Source organism: Neopsephotus bourkii, unplaced genomic scaffold (genome assembly GCF_033783945.1).
Source record: "Neopsephotus bourkii isolate Nb327-2 ecotype Australia unplaced genomic scaffold, CSIRO-AGI_Nbou_v1 NB_256, whole genome shotgun sequence".
Taxonomy (NCBI): domain Eukaryota; kingdom Metazoa; phylum Chordata; class Aves; order Psittaciformes; family Psittacidae; genus Neopsephotus; species Neopsephotus bourkii.
Genome location: NW_026900765.1, coordinates 836,933 through 855,632, shown reverse-complemented (window position 1 = coordinate 855,632; position 18,700 = coordinate 836,933). Strand labels below are relative to the sequence as shown.

The following is an 18,700-nucleotide window of genomic DNA, read 5'->3' as shown; positions in this document are numbered from 1 at the left end:
CTGAGAAGTTCTGGCTTAAAAATAATAAGACTAAAAATATTCCCAAAGGATGAAGTTCCCTCTTACTAGAAATTACATTTGACAGATGTTGGCTTGTAGGCAAGAGTTGCTTCTCTTTGATTTTTTTTTCTCCGTTTGCAGAGATGTATTAACTACTTTCACAGGACAAATTGCCATAATGAAGACAGGAATATTAACTGCTGGAGTTTGAAAACCAGCCCCAATTTCATACCCATGATTAATTATAGCCATACATGGCAGTAGTTGTATTGCTAAGGCTAAATGTGTGAGTCAGCCATTGGAACACAGCCTTTTACAGAACTACAGCAAAGTAACTCAATTCTATTTGCCACTACTATTTAAAACAATATTTACAAAATTTCGTCTCGATCAAGTGCTCCTACGCATTAAAAGCATTCAATAAAAACCCAATAATTTTGCTCTTGTCTATGTTTTTGTCCCTTCCTATGAGACCTGATCAGATATGACAGATAAAAGTGAAGTATCTTAAGAGTCTACTGGCATTACCTATGAGGGTATATTACAATCCTCCTGTTCCACACTACTACTCTCCCAGCAGACCCAGAAGTCCAGAAAATGTTTGACACCTCAGCAGGTCCATGTACATTCTGCAATGTTAGTTTAAATTCATTGGATGTTTACAGTTTATCACCTGACTTTTGATTTAAGGTAAGAGGTGTGCACATGTGATAGCTGTGATGGTGACAACTCTGGCAGTAGTCGCAAACTGCTGTAATCTTCTAGGGTTGTTTTAAGCAGGTATGCTTGTCAGTAACAGTTCTCTCAGCACTATCCCAACCTATCTTGGAACTCACATATTTGTCTTCCTCAAAATTATACAGTTTCTCACTAGATGACTGGTCTATGGCTAACAACTTGCAGGCAAGACAGCTGAACTTGGTACGAAGGCTGAATTGCTGCAATGTGGTCCTTATTGTTTGTTTTTCCTTTGCCTCTGCCTAGCACATTACAAATCTCACTGTTAACTCCATGAAGATGCTTGCTGATTACTTCCATGATATATATGTCACATTTTACCTTTTCAGATGATTGAATCTGCTATGACATAAGCCATGAATGAAGTCCATCTAATTTGTAACTGTCCCTTCTGTCCACATTATAAACAATTTCATTCTGACCAAAGATATTTTCAGTTACATTTATAACATTCAGAAGGAATTTAAGCTGAAGCAACAACTCCTTCAGACAACTTAAGGGTACGTAAACAGGTATGTCAAACTGTATTAATTAGCTTTTTATCATATTATAAAGGAGAAGATAATATTTCTGTGTAGTCAAATCACTGGAGATTACATCTGCAGAAAAATTCACCATATTTCAAGGAGAAAATAGTTTTGTAGAAACAGCTCCTTTTTCAAATGCTCCACTTATGCTCCAGCTTCACAGTTCAGGAAAACTAGATCTCAAAAATGTTGTCTGGGAAGGTGAGAGGGAAAGCAAGGAAGTCCAAACCATTTGCATGAGATCAATTGTGTGAAGAGCAGCAAAAAGCAGACCCAAAAAACCTTTCCCCCATTTCATAAGAAATGTCTTAAGCTATGCAGGAGAAAGGAAATGGGGGAGAGAGACAGAAGTTAACAGATTCATATCTGCTAAGTAACAAGTCAAATTGGCCTCATAAAGAGTCATGAAAGAGCTCCAATAAACCAGGCAAGCGTTAAACTGTGGGTGGCTTTTATAGCAGAGCCCTGGTTCCAAGCAAAATTCCAAGAAGTTTCAGGCTACCTGTAAGAGGCTGGGAACATTGTGTTGTTACCAGCCTGAAACTTCAGAGACCATGATTCATCCTCAAAACTCTCACAACAGCGACAGAATAATGTGAGAGCAAAAATCAGTGTTGTGTAATTTTTAATTGGATTCTGGATCTTAACCCTCCAGGTACAGTGGGTTTGCATACCTCCTCATTTGTCTTTAGCCCTGAGAGCCTTTAAAAAATAAAAGGTAGCAAGTAAGGAAGGTTGCACATAATCAATTATTTCCTGGAACTACAGTTTAAGGTAAAGCATCAGACATCATAGATCTCTCAATAATGGGAATTGTCAGTAGTAGCTCTGCCAGCATGGCATTTGAGAACTCTGCCCACTGCTTCCCAAAGATGCGTTTACTCCAAAAAAAGACAGCCATGAGGAGGACTGTAAAATAGGGAAGCGAAGTTTATGGCATTCAGGAGGAAGCATGTGAAAGAACAAATAGGGAGACCAAAGAGTGACAAAAAAGAGCAAACCAAAAGGAAGGGAAAGAGGACAAGGAAGAAAAGTGATGCTAGGAAGCATAAAAAGCATTTCAGTGTGCAAGGTATGAAAACACAGCAGGGTATACAAAGGAAGCGAGAGTGAAGTGATACTGTGAATGTCTGAGCTCAGAACATGAAAGAAGGCAGTGTGATAAAAGGATAAAGCAGGACATGGAGACCCACGACTGACAGGGAGTATAGGCTGTGCAGGAGAGGCTGAAAGGTGGACTGTGTGGGCAAAAAGGAGACTAAAGAAACGTAGCTTCATGAAAAAGACTCAGGCTTAGGAACACATGGGCTCTGAAACTGTGAGATGAGATTTGGGACAGTGTGAGGGAATATAATGTGAAAAAAACTATAATAATTTGAAGAAGACAAAGGAGAGTAAAGGTGATATGAAAATCAGGAAAGATTACGTATCTTTGCACAGGGGCCTGAATTGAGTAGATCCAATAAAGAAGCTGTTCTGATGTATGGGACAGACAGAAATCCAACTGTCTTCTACCAGTACCTGGGGAACATAATGTGCAGTCAAAGACCCAAATCATACTTAAGCATGTGCAAATAGTACTGCAATTGGACATGGGAATACTTAACCTTACAGCATTTACATTAAAGGGTATGGCAATGTGTAAGAGTTTCAAAAATTGAAAAAGAATGGAAATAAGAGTGGGCTTAGTATTTCTTGTGAGTTTTTTGAACCTAGCCTTGCGATTTTTATGGGGGTTTCATTTAACAGTTCTGAACACAGCGCACTTACAGTGAGTTGTATTTTTAAAATTATTTCACTACAGTTTGTGGAAGGAAAAGGGTAATAATGCCAGCTGAAAAAACAAACTTCAGCTTTTCATACTTTTTGTTACAATTGCATCACGATGCAACTCTTCTAGTAGCAAAGCTGAATAGAGTTTTTGTCAAGCATGTAATGGAGACTACGTTATTAAAAAAAAAGAAAAACAAAAGAAATCAACAAAAACCAAAACAAAACAAACAAAAAAACCCCAGCAAAAATAACCCACACAAAATAAAAAACAATGAAAAAAAACCCAAACAAAAAAAAAAACAAAACCACCCAAAAGCAAAAGTAATACAAAGTAATTAATTATCATCACAAAAGGTCTTTAGACATCAGGCTGTAATGGAGCTTTATGACACTGTCCTGGCAACATCAGCAAGTCCTGATGATAACAAGACTACGTATGTTCATTCCATTTTATGTTGATGTGACTTACATTTAAACCTAGCCACACGATAATCGAAGCTGCATCTTTCAAGATGCACTTCCAAGGTTCTCAGGCTTATGCTCCCTACATTTCAAGAATTACCTCAGTGAAATCTATTTCTGTCTATATTCTAGACAAAGAATGATTGAAGGTGGAATGAGAATTAGTGTATATGAAATTTCATTGTATGAATATGAAAACTTAATATATGAAGAGCACACATAAGTGGTCCCTTCATGTGTCCATTCTCATAGAACGTATGTCAGCTGGCCATTTAGAATGGACTCAATTGTTCAACTAGATAGAAAAATGCACATGTAAGGAAAACAACTCCTTTTTTAGTAGAGTAAAACCAGAATTTCTACAGACTCTTACAGTTTCAATTCCATAATTTAAAATTTATTCTAGAAATTATTCCAAATTTAAGTCTCTCATTGTGACCAGCTTTGAAAATAATTGTCTCTTTTCAATAATGTTTTTTAATTATAAAGGTGTTATGTTGTTCTTGTTGGCAGAATACAACCAAACAAAAAAATGACAAAAAAATAAACCCAACAAACAACACTGTTACAGCTGTAATAAATATATAATAAAATTTATATATATAATTTATACATATAAAATAATATAAAATTATATTATTTGTTAAAAGTCATAATCATGATAAAAGCCTGAAATAAACAATTATTGAAATAATACTTGGTTCCTTTTTCTTTTGTCTAGATGCCATACATAATATTAGTACAGGCAGTTTAAACTTAAAGCTTTGATTTGTATGGTTGCCAGATGCTCTCCTAGCTTGTGTTTTGGCCTTGGCCAAGGACTACTTAGTCTTCATGTTACTCATCTGAGTACACCTTCCACCTGATGCCAAGGTACACATGGATGAAGGAAAGAAGATAAGCTGTGAAAGCAGGATAAATTCCTTAGTTCTGTGTAAGTACTCACAAGTCTTTGAAATAATTTACAGATGCAGCCTGAAGGAGTGGTTGATATTGGTTACACGCTACTCTCTACAGCAGCTGGGGAAGAAGCTACAGATGCAAAGCATGTTTTTCTCTGACTCTATCTCTTATATGATGTTACAATCGGAGGGGTGGTGAGGAGAAATTGAGTTATTATCAATCATTTGTTGGATCTTGAGAAACTTCAGGAAATGAGATGGTTGTTTTGGAGCTCTTTACCTCAGTCATAGTCACATTCTTCCTGATAGGAAATGCAAAAGAAACCTGGGTAATCTATGTGCTTTTGTTTGGTTGGTTGGTTTTTCTTATAAAAATACTTTTTTTTCCCAGTACTTTGCTAAAGATGATTATACTGTGAAACAGTTTGATCTACTCCACAATACACAGTTGATCTCTTTTCCTTTCTTTGTTGGGGTATATGTAATCTGGTAACGGATCCCTCACAGCCTTTAGGATAAAAATGTATTTCTCCCTTCCCCCACCCCTTTCTTTATCTCTCTTTAAAAGGCTGGACTGATTAATGAAAATGTATAGATGTAAGTTTATTCTGGATTTTGTTTTTTAGTGCTTCATTTACACTGGCTAATAATGTTTGCTAGGTAACATATTTTTGGCAAGATGAGAACCTGTAGCTTAGTATAACTGGACACAAACCTTTCCTAATTTTAGGGTGATTAGAGTTGCTTTAGCATAACTGATTGCAACAATTAGTGGAATATTATAGCATTACAGCTGCATTCATTTGATGACATGTGGCCTAGAGCAGACAATAAACTCCTTGCTCCAGCATAAAAGCATTAGTCATTTTAATAAAACCTTGAAATGTCGAAAAGTCTAATTGCAATAATGACCTCAAATTTGTGCATTTCTTTTGTATGAATCCCAATAGCTTCAGTAAAACTATCTCATAGAACCATAGAACTCTGACATGAATGGGTCTAATTGTAATAATCACTCCAATCATGGGTATTTTCTTAAGTTAATCCCACTAGCCTTCATTAAACATTTTGCCAGAAGTTAAATATTTACTTAGGAAGACAGCACTGTTTAGCTAACTTTCTATAAAATCTTTATTCTATAACAACTTAGGTTTTGAAAGTGAGAACAAAACCCAAGAACAAATTGAAATACTTATTATTTTAATTCATTTGTTTTTTCTTCTGTGCAAGTCATATTCATTTTCCTAACACAGAAGTTCCAGTTTCTTATTACCTTTATAGGAAGCAGCTGCTTTTTCAATATTAGTATTGATTTTTATGGGTTTTTTCTCAGTTTTATTTTTACCATTTTGTTCTGCTGTTCACTCTGAGTTTTAACTGGAGTATTCATTTTGGGCCTGGGGCAACTTACAAATCATTTAACTTATATTCAATGAAATCTCAAGCTTTATTATTTCCTGTAGCAAGGAAGGATGACTTCTGATTATCCATGTAAGCTTGTTTTCTTTTTTAAAACAGCAATTGCTTTCCAGAAACAAAGACAACTGCTATGTGTCTCTATGCAGACTGAAGACAAATCCCAGCAGCAAATTCTCTCAGTTGTAATTACATTGAATTACATTAATCCTGGTAGTAATATGAACTTCAGTGCATTACAGCAGTAATGAATTTGGCCTGTTGATGTTAAATATTTTTTCACATCTGTTGCAGCAATATGCAAAAAGCAAATACTTTTCTTCTGATAAAAACAAAGGGCTCTTTAACAAATGTGAAAAGACTATGATCAGTTTTATGGGCAGAGTAGAGCTTATATTCATAAACAAAATTATAAGAGGGCAAGAGTACAACACATCATTTTCTGAAAATTTGTTTGGATGTTAATAGGTGGAGTCTTGACCCTTGGTGGTCATATTACAAAGAAAATAAGTTTTGGAGTGCTGAAAAACAATATGTGAAGAGGATTTTTCAGGTATGGCTCTCATGCTACATAGTGTTTAACTCAGGTTGCCTCCAATTTTCTGTATTAACCAAACAAATTCTTACTTGACTGCACTGGTGATACGCATGAGGACACCTCAGCTGCAGTCGGATTTCTCATACCTGGTGCTTTTTAGTAACTGTCCCTGGGAGTAGCATTGAGCTTCTCTAAATTCACACTTCTGTGGTGCAGACGTATCTAAATCTATTGTCTAGACCCATTGCCTGAACACATCTTCAGTGCTCATTTCAGGTATTTCGAACAACTTCACTAGGGTGAGATTAAAGAAGTCTTGGAAATGCACCTCTCCCTTGACTAACTACTAGAGAATATCGCTAACTACTTCAGCTATAGATACCTGAAAAATATTAAATGACATTACTTCACTCCCACCTCACTTAAAGTTTACATTCAGAGCTTGGCTTTGCTAAGATTATTGGGTCAGTTCAGCCACACAGGACATTGTTTTTCTACAATTTCTTATGTGGATGCAAAACGTAAAGAGGCCTTGAGTCCACTGTAGTATCGACATCAAACCAGTCACAAGAAGAAGAACTATGTAAAAAACTTTTGTACCAAGCCAAACATTTTATGTTGCCCAAGCAATGAAATTGATCATAGTTCCTACATGTGTAGAAACATGCAGGTTTTCAGATTGCCTATTTCTGGCTTTATCTGTATTGATAGCTATTTCCTTCTTGTCTTTCTTCTAAAAATGAAGCGTATAAGTTATCTGCTTCCAAAAACATTGTGTCACGGCTAGACCTTTGACAGGTCTTTGACAGTGAACTGCAATTTGTTCATCGTAGTAAACATGCAGGGGTGAGTAGAGAAACACAGACCCTGTCCTTACCAACTTCGCGATGTGCTGCTGGAGGCATAATGTACTGGTTTAGGAGAGCACACTGGCGTCTTTGACAACACAAGAGGAGAAATAATGTGGTATCTGTTATGGGAAATGCATCTGATCTAAAATGAGTTAAGAAGACTTCTCAAGATTAATTGTTTGAGGAAGATAGGAGAATTGATGGAATAAAATCAACCATTTTCTCATTCTTGGAAAAGGTAACATTAGATTTTACTTTTAAATGCTCAGCACATTAAATTAAATGTTAAATTAAGTGTTCAGCAAAGGTACTACACTTGCCACTTAGGTACAAAATTGTTGCTCTCATTAGTTACATGAATGGGGTTAATGAAATAAATACTGTACAGTGTACTTGAAAATGCAAAACAAGTCTGAGGCCAGGGTAGAGTGACTATAGAAATTGTGACTGAAATACAGCAGGCTCAGAAATTAAATATTTATTAATTTCACTGATACATTAGAAAAATTTGTTACCTTCTGAGAACTAGACTTCAGGAGCTGTGCAGCAGCAGCCGCCTACGTATTTTAAAGCATCCACACAATCACTAAGTGAAATGTGTAAGCAGTCAGATGTGTGTGCCATAGGCAGATTGTGCTCTCTCTTCATATTCTTGCTGGTACTTTTCTGTAGACAAGAAGCATAAAATCATATTTTTTTTAAATATAAGAAGCAATATTTTGTTTTTACTTCACTGTTCTGAGACCAGGAACCCTAAGCACAGTCATGGTGCCTATTCAATTTAGCTCAACCCATAACTACATGTCATACTTTAGTTCTGAAGAAAACCCTTACATTTAATTTTGTCATGGGGTAAAAGGGGGGTTATAGAACTTAATCCTTAAAAGTCACCAATTTTCAGTTCATTTGATGGCAGAGGCCCTTCATCACTTTTGTTAACTGAAATGCCAATCAGTCTTACAAGTCTAATTGCAGTAATCACAAAAAAATTTGGTGGGAGCCTTCTTAAACTTTACCAGTAGGGTTAACAGGGCCATGACTGCTGACTAAAAGTGAAGCTCAAATACGCATGCAAAAGTCCCTTTTATATCAACAGGAATTCTTTTTTTGTGTCAGCAATAATTTGGTCATTTCTGTTTTGTATTACCTCCAGATTTTATTAAGGACATTACTTTCCAACAAGCTATATTCTTGTGGAGTTTTGTTACAGTGATAGGCCTCCTATGAAATGAGGTTAACAAAAAACTTGCATAGACAGTTACAGTTTTTTCATCTTTACTGTATGTCAGTGTCTTTGCAATCATAATCCATTTTCCAAAAGGCCCTTCTTAGAACATGATTCCTGTTCATTGTAAGTTTTGATATTTTTTTCTTTTAAGTGGAAATGAATATTACAAGAGGAAATGCCTATAAATTTATTTTAATCTATAGCATATGGTGAATAGCTTTGGCCTAACTCCAAGATTACAAAACCTGGTATGAGAAATACAGCTCAGCAGAAGATATGAACATATTTCTTGAAGCTGGATTTCTGCAGGAAGAAGGAATCACATAATCTCTACCATACCTTCATGTACCATCCCAGAACTGCCATATTTCAGCACAGTTTATCAAGTAACATAAATGATGTCATAATCTAGGAAATGGGAATAGTTCCAAAAAGATTTAGGTTATCCTCTGGAAAGGAAGGTAACAGAATGGAAAACAAAGGTTTCTATGATAAAGCCATGAAACTGTTAAAAGCTGTGGTGTGGTCAAAAGTATAAACATCATATCTTTATCCTTATCTATGTGTTCAGACTTTAATCTCTCCTAATAAAGTCAGTGGTTGTAACAGTTCAACTTGTTGAGACACTGAATTAGTTCAAGGTAGTTCCTATTCTATTTTTTTTCAATTTATTGTAGCTTTAAGTATTTTCATTAATTTTCTACAGCACGTTAGCAAATAAAAAATATACACTGCATAAAGTTTAACCTGAACTACTTCTAGAAATAATTTAATTTTCCAACTAGGCTGATTATTTTTCTTTATTCTTATAAATGTTAAATGCCTTAAAAGACGAATGTATTTTTGTTTAAAAGACAGTACTGGCTTTACTATGGAAAGATTAATCCCTTATGATTTTCTGGTAGTTTACTGAAGAAGAAATATATAGTAAAAAAGACTGTAACTCATCTCCATTTAGTAGATGAGTTATAATCTATATAATAATTTATATATATATATATGGTACAGGAGAAAAAAAACGGTACAAAATTCCACATATATGAACAAATAAGCATCAGCTCTGCACAAATAGGAGCAGAGCACTGAGCACTTCTTTTCAGTGTGAATTCAGCTAGTTATTTGACATGATGCTGAATACCATCTGGTGTGTACAACTCTGGCCAGTAATTTAGTTAAAATTTTGACAGCTATTTACAATCGTATTAATATTTTTTTCTGAGGACGTGTGCTCTGTGTTTAGGAAAAAATAAATCCAAAGCAAAAAGTGTTTCTTGAACTTGTTTTTTTATCCCCTTTATAAGAGCTAGAAATTCCTGTGAAGGCTGTGGAAAGGTCTGTATCCAGCAAAGAGAACAACCTGCTCATCACAGATCTGTAGAAAATAGCCTTTGAAAGATTCCTTCACAACTCCACAGAGATGTGTTTGGGCTGCAGAGCATTAGCCCTCTCTGGTAACAGTCTCCACACAGAACCTTTACAGGAAATATAAAAAGAATAAGTCAAAGTGAACAAAACAACAAGAACAAAACAAAGCAAAATAAAACAAACAAACAAAAAAACCCCTATAAAAAAACAAACAAAAAAACCCCAACAAACCATTATTGGGGTGGAGAGCACTTCTGCAAGAAGTCTAAACCCTATGCATAATAAAAGTTCAACATAAACCCTGTATAAAACTGTTCCAAAACCCTTTAACTTAATCAGTGTTCTTGAGTGGTGATACTCAGGGTTGCTTATTCTAATCTCTAAACCAGCCAAATATGTTGTTTTTAAATTGATTTGTTTCATAAGAAAAATGAGAAAGACCAAAAGCCATGCATTTCTATGAGATCACTCATATAACTTAATGAATATAAAATGTCATTTTGTAGCTGTCTCTACCGGTATACTGTCTTTAATAGGTCATGTGTAACAAAGAGTACAAGAAAAACATACATCATAATCCTAGATTACTTTCTTATCTCCAATAATTTGCAGCTTACAGACTTCCTGAATTATATAAAAAAAAATCATTATATCAAATAATATTTGTTATGAATTACCACATATACATTAAAAGTCTTGCTTTCATGTGTACACAAACCCATAAAAGTTAGATCTATGTTGCAATGTTTAAGTGTATTCATTGCCAGCAAAAGAAAGCTCTGTTCTCCTCTACAGGTTAAAGAAAACATGAGGAATTCTTTTTTTGTTGTAGTTATTTATTTATTATACCTGTAATATTTTGCAAAGTCTGAACTTGGAAAGCTTTTTCTATAACTGGAGAATTTGTCAAGGTTATTACATATCTCTGTTGAAATCTTTTCTATTTATAGACAATAGCTAGTCTTGCTTCCTTTACCATATAAGGAATCCAATAAAAGGATGTGGCTTCATTCAGCCAACATCCTGTCCAAAGCATCATCTCCATCTGGACTTTTGCTTTCAGGGGCGTGTCTCTGTCACTGTTTAAGATATCCTCACTTTTCTTCTTTCCCCCAAGACCAGCAGACAAATGCAGCTCTACCACATGAGACTGTTCTCAGCTATTTGCTTTACGTGCACCCAGGGAAGCTCCTTGAGCCATGTCATTCTGGTTTTATTCACAATACTGTGGTGTATCAGCTACCTGACTACAGAAAAGGAGTTTTATGCAAGTATCTCAAGAGATTATTATTACCTGCACATCATCTTCAGAGATATTACATGACACCTAACAGTACCATTCCTTGATCACATGGCATGACTTAAGCTACTGTCTTTAAGGAAAAAATATAGAAGCTTCTACCATGTTCAGAATCAGAGATTTCCAAATTATGTCCTTAATCTTGAATATTTTTGAGTTAATAACAAAACAAGAAATAAATATGGAAAAAAATGAAGAGGTTTTGTTATTTGTTATAGCAATATAATTCGTTATAACAAGATAAATGCTGCATGTGTGAAAATATTGAGGCAGCAAAGAGAAAAAAACATCAGTAGAAGCAAAGAGATTACTGTTTACAAATTTGTGCTCAAGAGGATTTAGTCATGACCTGGGGTGAGTAGTTCTTGCCTGAGCTATGCATCTGGAGGTAATCCTGTTAAGGGTCTAGTTTCCTGTAGATTTTAAATAGTAACATTCGAAGGATGATAGTGGTCACTTCTGCCTAGCAGATTTTTGTTAGCTTTGTCCAGTGAAGAAAGGCAGGAAATGTCTGGAAGGAATACAGTGGTATGGTGACTGTAGCACCCTGCATGTTTGTGCTTTGCCATCTATGTAGGCAATAAATAATCATGAAATGAACACCACACCTGCAATTTAGATGAAAACTATTGATCTCTGTAATTCATCTTCTTGCTAATCACAAACAGTTTGAAGCAAATTCAGCTGTATGGGTCTATTCAGCTCAGCCACATGTCTATATTCTAGCACATGAGTAGAGATAACACGACTAGTCCTATAAAGTTTTGCCTCTCCCTTAAGTGTCTTGCCAAAGCAGAACTTAATCCCCACAGAAAAAAATGTTTACTTTATTTAAATACATCTGTACAATGGACTTGGTGATATTCCCGGAATCCGTCACTTTGGCAAATTTAGATAATCAGTAGAAATAATTTCACAAGAAAATCTGCCTTTTTGCAGGTTTTATAATCTTGCTTGGCTTATAGAAATAATATTTTATTTCAAAAAAGTGTGCAGAAACAGATATTTGTATTGAAATAATGCCTTTCTTGCCTCAACCTCACAATGCCTACTTCAGGCTTTCCATGTATCAGTACATGGTAGCAAAATCTGGGGGGAATAAGTGCTATCCAAGATGAAGAATTTCTTTAGGGATTGCTTAAGGAATTTGAATATAAACAGGTTCACAGTCCAGAGGTAATAACTCTAAGGATGTGAGAAGATCCATACAATGCCATTGTAAGCCTGTCCTTTTTGAAGTAGGTTGGAAACAGTCCTCAATGACTTGAAGATAAATCATAGAATGGTTTGGCTTGGAAAGGACCTTAAGATCATCTGATTCCAAACCCCTGCCATGGGCACAGACACCTCATACTTGACCATGTTAGCCAAGGCATTGTCCAACCTGTCCTTGAACACTGCCAGGGATGGTGCCTTTACCACTCCCTTGGGCAACCTGTTCCAGTGCCTCACCACCCTCACAGTAAAGAACTTCTTCCTTGTATCTAACCTGAACTTCTCCTGCTTAAGTTTGAATCCGTGTCCTGGATTCAGCAGTAGCAGTCATTTTTCTCCTTCTTAGTAGCTGGTGCAGTGCTGTGTTTTTGACTTTCAGCCTGGGAACAATGCTGATAACACCAATATTTTTAGTTGTTGCTAAGTAATATTTGCTCTGACCAAGGACTTTTTGAGTCTCATGCTCTGCCAGGGAGGAGGGGAAGTCAGGAGGAAGCAGAGACAGGACACCTGACCCAAACTAGCCAAAGAGGTATTCCATACCACAGCATGTCATGCCCAGTATATAAACTGGGGGCAGTTACCCGGAAGGGTGAGATCACTGCTCGGGTCAGGCTGGGTGTCAGTTGGTGGGTGGTGAGCAGTTTTATTCTCTTATGTTGTTATTTCCCTTATCATTATTATTATTGGTGGTAGCAGCAGTGGTTTTGTGTTATACTTTAGTTACTGGACTGTTCTTAGCCCTTGGGAGTTACATTCTTTTGATTATCCTCCCCATCCCTCCGGGAGGAGGGGAAGAAGGGAGGGGAGTGAGCAAGCAGCTGCGTGGTTCTGGGTTGCTTGCTGGGCTTAAATCACAACAACCCATTACCCCTTGTCCTATCACTACAGTCCCTGATGAAGAGTCCCTCTCTCTGGAATCCCTGTAAGCCCCCTTCAGATACTGGAAGGCTGCTATGAGGTCTCCACGCAGCCTTCTCTTCTCCAGGCTGAACAGTTCCAACTTTCCTCTTCCTGTCTTCATATGGGAGTTTCTCCTGCCCCCTGATCATCCTCATGGCCTGCTCTGGACTTGCTTGAGCAGCTCCATGCCCTTCTTATGTTGAGGACACCAGAACCGTGTGCAGTTCTCCAAGTGGGGTCTCACAATGTTTTACACTTCTTTGAAAAAAAGGCAAGAAGGAGGATTTGGTAGCCTCACTTCAAACTCCAGATGAATAGCAAACATGTGCAGATGGTGACTGGAAACAGAAGGTGAGAAAAAAGCCTGGTTGGATGTTTCGGCTCACAAGATACTGGTCAACGGTTTGAAACCAAACTATCAGCTAGTTATGAGTGGCACACTTAGGGGTCACAACTGTCATGGAAAATGTCCAACAGCATTCTCAACATCCCAGCCAAAGAGATGAAATTAACCCTCAGCAAGTTTTAAAGGCACAAAGCTGGTGGCAAGAGTGAGAAACTGATAAATTGGAGGGCAGGCCTGTCACTTAGGGGGACCTGAGTAGGTAGGAAAAATGGGCCAACAGGAACCTTACAGAGCATCTCAGGGAAAAATGAACATGATTTTAACACCCACGATATAAGTGTTCAAACAGTTTAGTCATGCTGTATTAAAACTCTTAATGCATGCAAAAAAAAAAAAACAAACATGCACCTGATTCCAGAACTCTGAAGAAGATTATTTTGGAAATGTTGGTCTGTTTCCTTCACAGCAAATCAGGATACAAGATTATCAAATATTCAACACCGTAAAAATGCCTGATATTCCAAAGTGCTCTGTTTCACTTTAACTCAGCTGGAAATTGAGCACTTTTTGTAAAAGGGACGAAGATGAAACAAAGAGGAATTGTGACTGACCAGCAAAAGCAGAACTGATAAGATAAATATCATAAGTACAAATATAATTAAACTTAACTTCACCCTTTGCTGCTGCTGCTGTCTTGGTTATCCTTTGGTTGCTTGCCTTTATTTAGATCATCTCCTATGAGGATGAGGAAAAATGAAGGCTGAACAGGAAAACAACACATCATTATAAAATTTTGTCACAAACATGCAATTAATTGCTTATCAGGGAAGAGGGAGTGAAGTCACAGCTTCACATTTTGGCTGAAACCTAAACTGCAAAATAGAAAGTATCATGCATCAAAGACACAGGGGGTTGATCTTTTCAATTCTCTGTTATTAAATTTATTAAAAAAAAAAAAAAAGAAACAAACCCTTTCAAACTTGTTATCATTGATGGTGACCCAGATCTCTGTAGGTACCAAATTAATCATCAGCACTAGTGGTTTCCTGTCTTATAGGTAAGGGCTATGTAATTCTTAGATCCTCCGATGTTCAGTTTCACTTCATTTTTGCACAGTTAACGAAACCATTTATGTTGCTTTCTACAGAAATGCAGATATTTACATCTTTGTTTTGCATTTACATTGTTTCAATCAGAAGGGTGAACTGAGTTCTGACTTGTACTTGTCCTGTCCCCAAGCTGTTGTGATTTTACATTTCACTTCCATGTGTGATTAATCATATTAAAATTTTCCAAGAAGTAACTTTGATCCCATGTCAAATAGGTAAATGATATCTTTACAAAAACACTGAGCCTGTAAAATGGAATGTATTTCCTTTTCTTTTTTTTTTCTTTTTTAGTGAGCAGCCTATTTTCTGACCCATAATAATGAAGATTTACACTCATCTTAAAAAGTAGACCTAATTTTTCAGAGGCTTAACATGATTAGCAGGACACAGCATTACAGTCTTTCTGAACTGAAACATCCTCAAAGGAAAATAAATGTTAAAAGATAGCCAAATTCTCTACACAGGACAATATTTTCTGAGATCATCACACCAGTGGTTGGCATTACAATATGCTGCCTACTCAGTCTTTGTGCCAAATGTGACTTGTAATAGAGAAAAAGATCAGCTTCTATAAACAAGAAAATGTTTGATTTAAAGAACTTGTTAAAAGGCCCACTGAGAGACTTTATCTTTCCTGCATATTTAATCTCCTTGGAATCTACCATCTGTATGTCACAATACCCTAGCAGATAAGTGTAGATATTTTAAACATCACCTTAATTAGAAAGAAAGAAACAAACAAAAAGCACAAAACCAAAAATAAACCAAACAAGCCAGCAGCCTGAAAGTTGTTTAACGTTTCTTACTTCGAGTTAATACATTTTGGAAACTCAAAACTAAATTCTATACAAGACAGTGATAGTATGTGGGGAATTCTGAGAATCCCAGCTCACATTTTACTGACATCTTGAATAGTATTATATTTTTGCTAAATTTTGTTGTTTGCTTTTTTGGTGGTTTAGGGGTTTTTTTAATGCATCTGAATATAAAACAAACTTTGTCTAGGCACATGTATACATCTTACTTTGTATTGTGATATCCTGTGCCCTGTTGAATTAGAGAAGCCTGCAGCTGTCTAGAGCTTAATTATGTATGAATGCTAAGCTGAGATGGTTGGCCAATAATGCTTTAGCAGAGTATGGTTTCTCACTTGTTTTTCTTTGAATTATAAATGTGCAGGTTTGTATTTCCCAAACCATTTTGCCCCTTGTGTATGTTCTTCCTTGCTTCTGTTGCTTTTGTTTGAACCAGCTTCTGAACAATCTTTTTGAATGTGAAGTGTCTATTAGATCTAAGATAGGTAATTAATGGATTTGACAAATCCTTTCACCTTTTAGACAGTTAAAAAAGGTACAGTAATTAGTCCCCTTCCTTATCAGTTCTACTCCAGATGGTGTTGGGGGGAGCTTTCTTTCTGTTTTTAATGAATAGTTAAATAGAGGCAGGCATCTGGGTAGTATCAAGCAATAAAGTGCTACACCTGCTGAAAGTAAGGTAATAGATGCACTGAAAGGGAAGGTAATAGATGCACTGGAAGCACATTTGTAGCCACAATTACCCTGTATAAAAAGGCTTCTGTCAATTGTTGTTAAGAAGACATAGGTGGTCAATCTGCAAAGTCAACAAATAACATTGCCTATCATTTCATATGAATAGCACAATAATCATAGAATCATAGAATAGTTAGGGTTGGAAAGGACCTTAAGATCATCAAGTTCCAACCCCCCTGCCATGGGCAGGGACACCTCACTCTAAACCATATCACCATATCAAGGCCTCATCCAACCTGGCCTTGAACGCTGCCAGCGATGGAGCATTCACAACCTCCTTGGGTAACCTATTCCAGTGCCTCACCACCCTAACAGGAAAGAATTTCCTCCTTATATCCAATCTAAACTTCCCGTTTCTAAGTTTAACCCATTATCCCTTGTCCTATCACTACAGTCCCTAATGAAGAGTCCATCCCCAGCATCCCTATAGGCCCCCTTCGGATACTGGAAGGCTGCTATGAGGATTTCCCCTTAGTGAAGCCATGCTGCCTGTCACAAAGCACCTTGTTTTTCATGTGCCTTAGCATGCCTTCCAGGAGAATCTGCTCCAAGATTTTGCCAGGCACAGAGGTGAGACTGACTGCTCTGTAATTGCCCAGGTCATCCATTTTCCCCTTCTTGAAAATGGGGGTTATATTTCTCTTTTTCCAGTCATCGGGAACTTCACCTGACTGCCATGATTTTTCAAATATGATGTCCAGCGGCTTAGCAACTTCATTCACCAGCTCCTTCAGGACCCGCAAATGGATTTCATCAGGACCCCATGGACTTGTGCACGTTCAGATTTTTAAGGTGGTCTTGAACCAGTTCCTCTTTTACAGTGGGCCCAAGGTCTCCATTCTCACAGTCCTTACATCTGCCTTCCAAGACTTGGGTGGTGTGGTCAGAGCCTTTGCCAGAGAAGACCAAGGCAAAGAAGTCATTCAGAATCTCAGCCTTCTCCAAATCCTGTGTAGCCAGTTCACCCGAGAGCTTCCAGAGGAGGCCTACGTTCTCCCTAGTCTGTTTTTTATTTGCTATGTACCTGTAGAATCCCTTCCTGTTATCCTTAATAACCCTAGTCAAGTTTAATTCTAACTGGGCCTTAGCATTCCTAACCTGGTCCCTAGCTTCCCGGACAACATCCCTGTACTCTTCCCAGGCTGCCTGTCCTTGCTTCCACTTTCTATAAAACTCTTTTTTCATTTGAATTTTCCTCAGCAGCTCCTTATCCATCCAAGGAGGTCTCCTGGCCCTCCTGCTGCACTTCCTTCTAGTTGGGATGCAACACTCCTGAGCTTGTAGCAGGTGATCCTTGAAGACCAACCAAGAGTCTTGGGCCCCCCGGCCCTCTAGGGCTATATCCCATGGAACCTTAATAAGCAGGTTCCTGAAGAGACCAAAGTCTGATCTCTTGAAGTCTAGGGCAGTGAGCTTGCTGCACGCTCTTCTCACTGTCCTAAGGATCTCAAATTCAACCATCTCGTGGTCACTGCATCCAAGGCTGCCCAGGAGTGTCACATTTCCAACGAGCCCTTCCCTGTTGGTGAGCACGAGGTCAAGCATGGCACCTTTCCTTGTTGGTTCCTCTATTACTTGCAGAAGGAAGTTGTCTTCCACACAACCGAGGAACCTCTTGGACTGCTTGTGGTGGGCCGCACCGTCATTCCAACAGATGTCAGGGTGGTTGAAGTCACCCATGAGAACGAGGGTCTGTGAGCGTGAGGCTTTTCCTATCTGCCTACAGAGTGCTTCATCCGCAGATTCCTCTTGATGAGGTAGTCTGTAACAGATCCCCACAGTAATGTCTCCCATTGCTGTTTTTCCTTTAGCCCTGACCCACAAACTCTCCTCTAACTGCTCACCTGTCCCCAGACGGAGCTCAATACTCACCATGATCACTTATCCCTAACATAAAGGACAACTCCCCCTCCGCGCCGGCCAGGCCTGTGTTTTCTAAAGAGCCTGTAACCTTCCATTCCAACAGTCCAGTCATAAGAGCCATCCCACCATGTTTCTATAATGCCTATTATATAATACACCCATAGACGTACACACATGTCTATTTCCTCTTGTTTGTTCCCCATGCTATGGGTGTTTGTATAGAGGCATCTGAGCCCAGCTCCAAAGGAAGCTAGCTCATTGGCTGGAGTGGCTGGAATATCTCTGCATTGCTCTGAGCATTTATTATAGGTGCTGGCAACTGACTGGGTGTGTTGGGATGGAATGATGCTCCCTTCTCCCAACACATCTAGTTTAATATTTCCAAGAACCCTGCATAAAACTTGTTCTCAGGAGGTAAACATCTAGGTTGCTGTTCTGGTTTTTGTTAGGTTTACAATATCAACTCCTGTACATTGTAAAACGCACTTTTTAAGTCAACATCTGCATGCACCACCCTTTAGAAATGCACAGCCATAAATACGGGGACATTCAGAGAAAACCTAGAGGAAGATAGCTATGCCCTTGTGCTGACTGTCCTAATTCCAGGAAAATTA

At 37.7% G+C, this 18,700-nt stretch overlaps 1 long non-coding RNA gene across 1 annotated transcript in view; it reads right to left on the bottom strand.

Annotated features, from left to right (window-relative positions):
• The window catches only part of LOC133208283 (uncharacterized), a 164,234-nt gene extending 147,685 nt beyond the window's left edge, over window positions 1–16,549 (bottom strand). The window contains exon 1 of the long non-coding RNA XR_009724316.1: window positions 16,472–16,549. This is a non-coding gene — a long non-coding RNA (uncharacterized LOC133208283). The remainder of the gene's footprint in view (window positions 1–16,471) is intronic.
• Window positions 16,550–18,700: the final 2,151 nt, after the last annotated feature.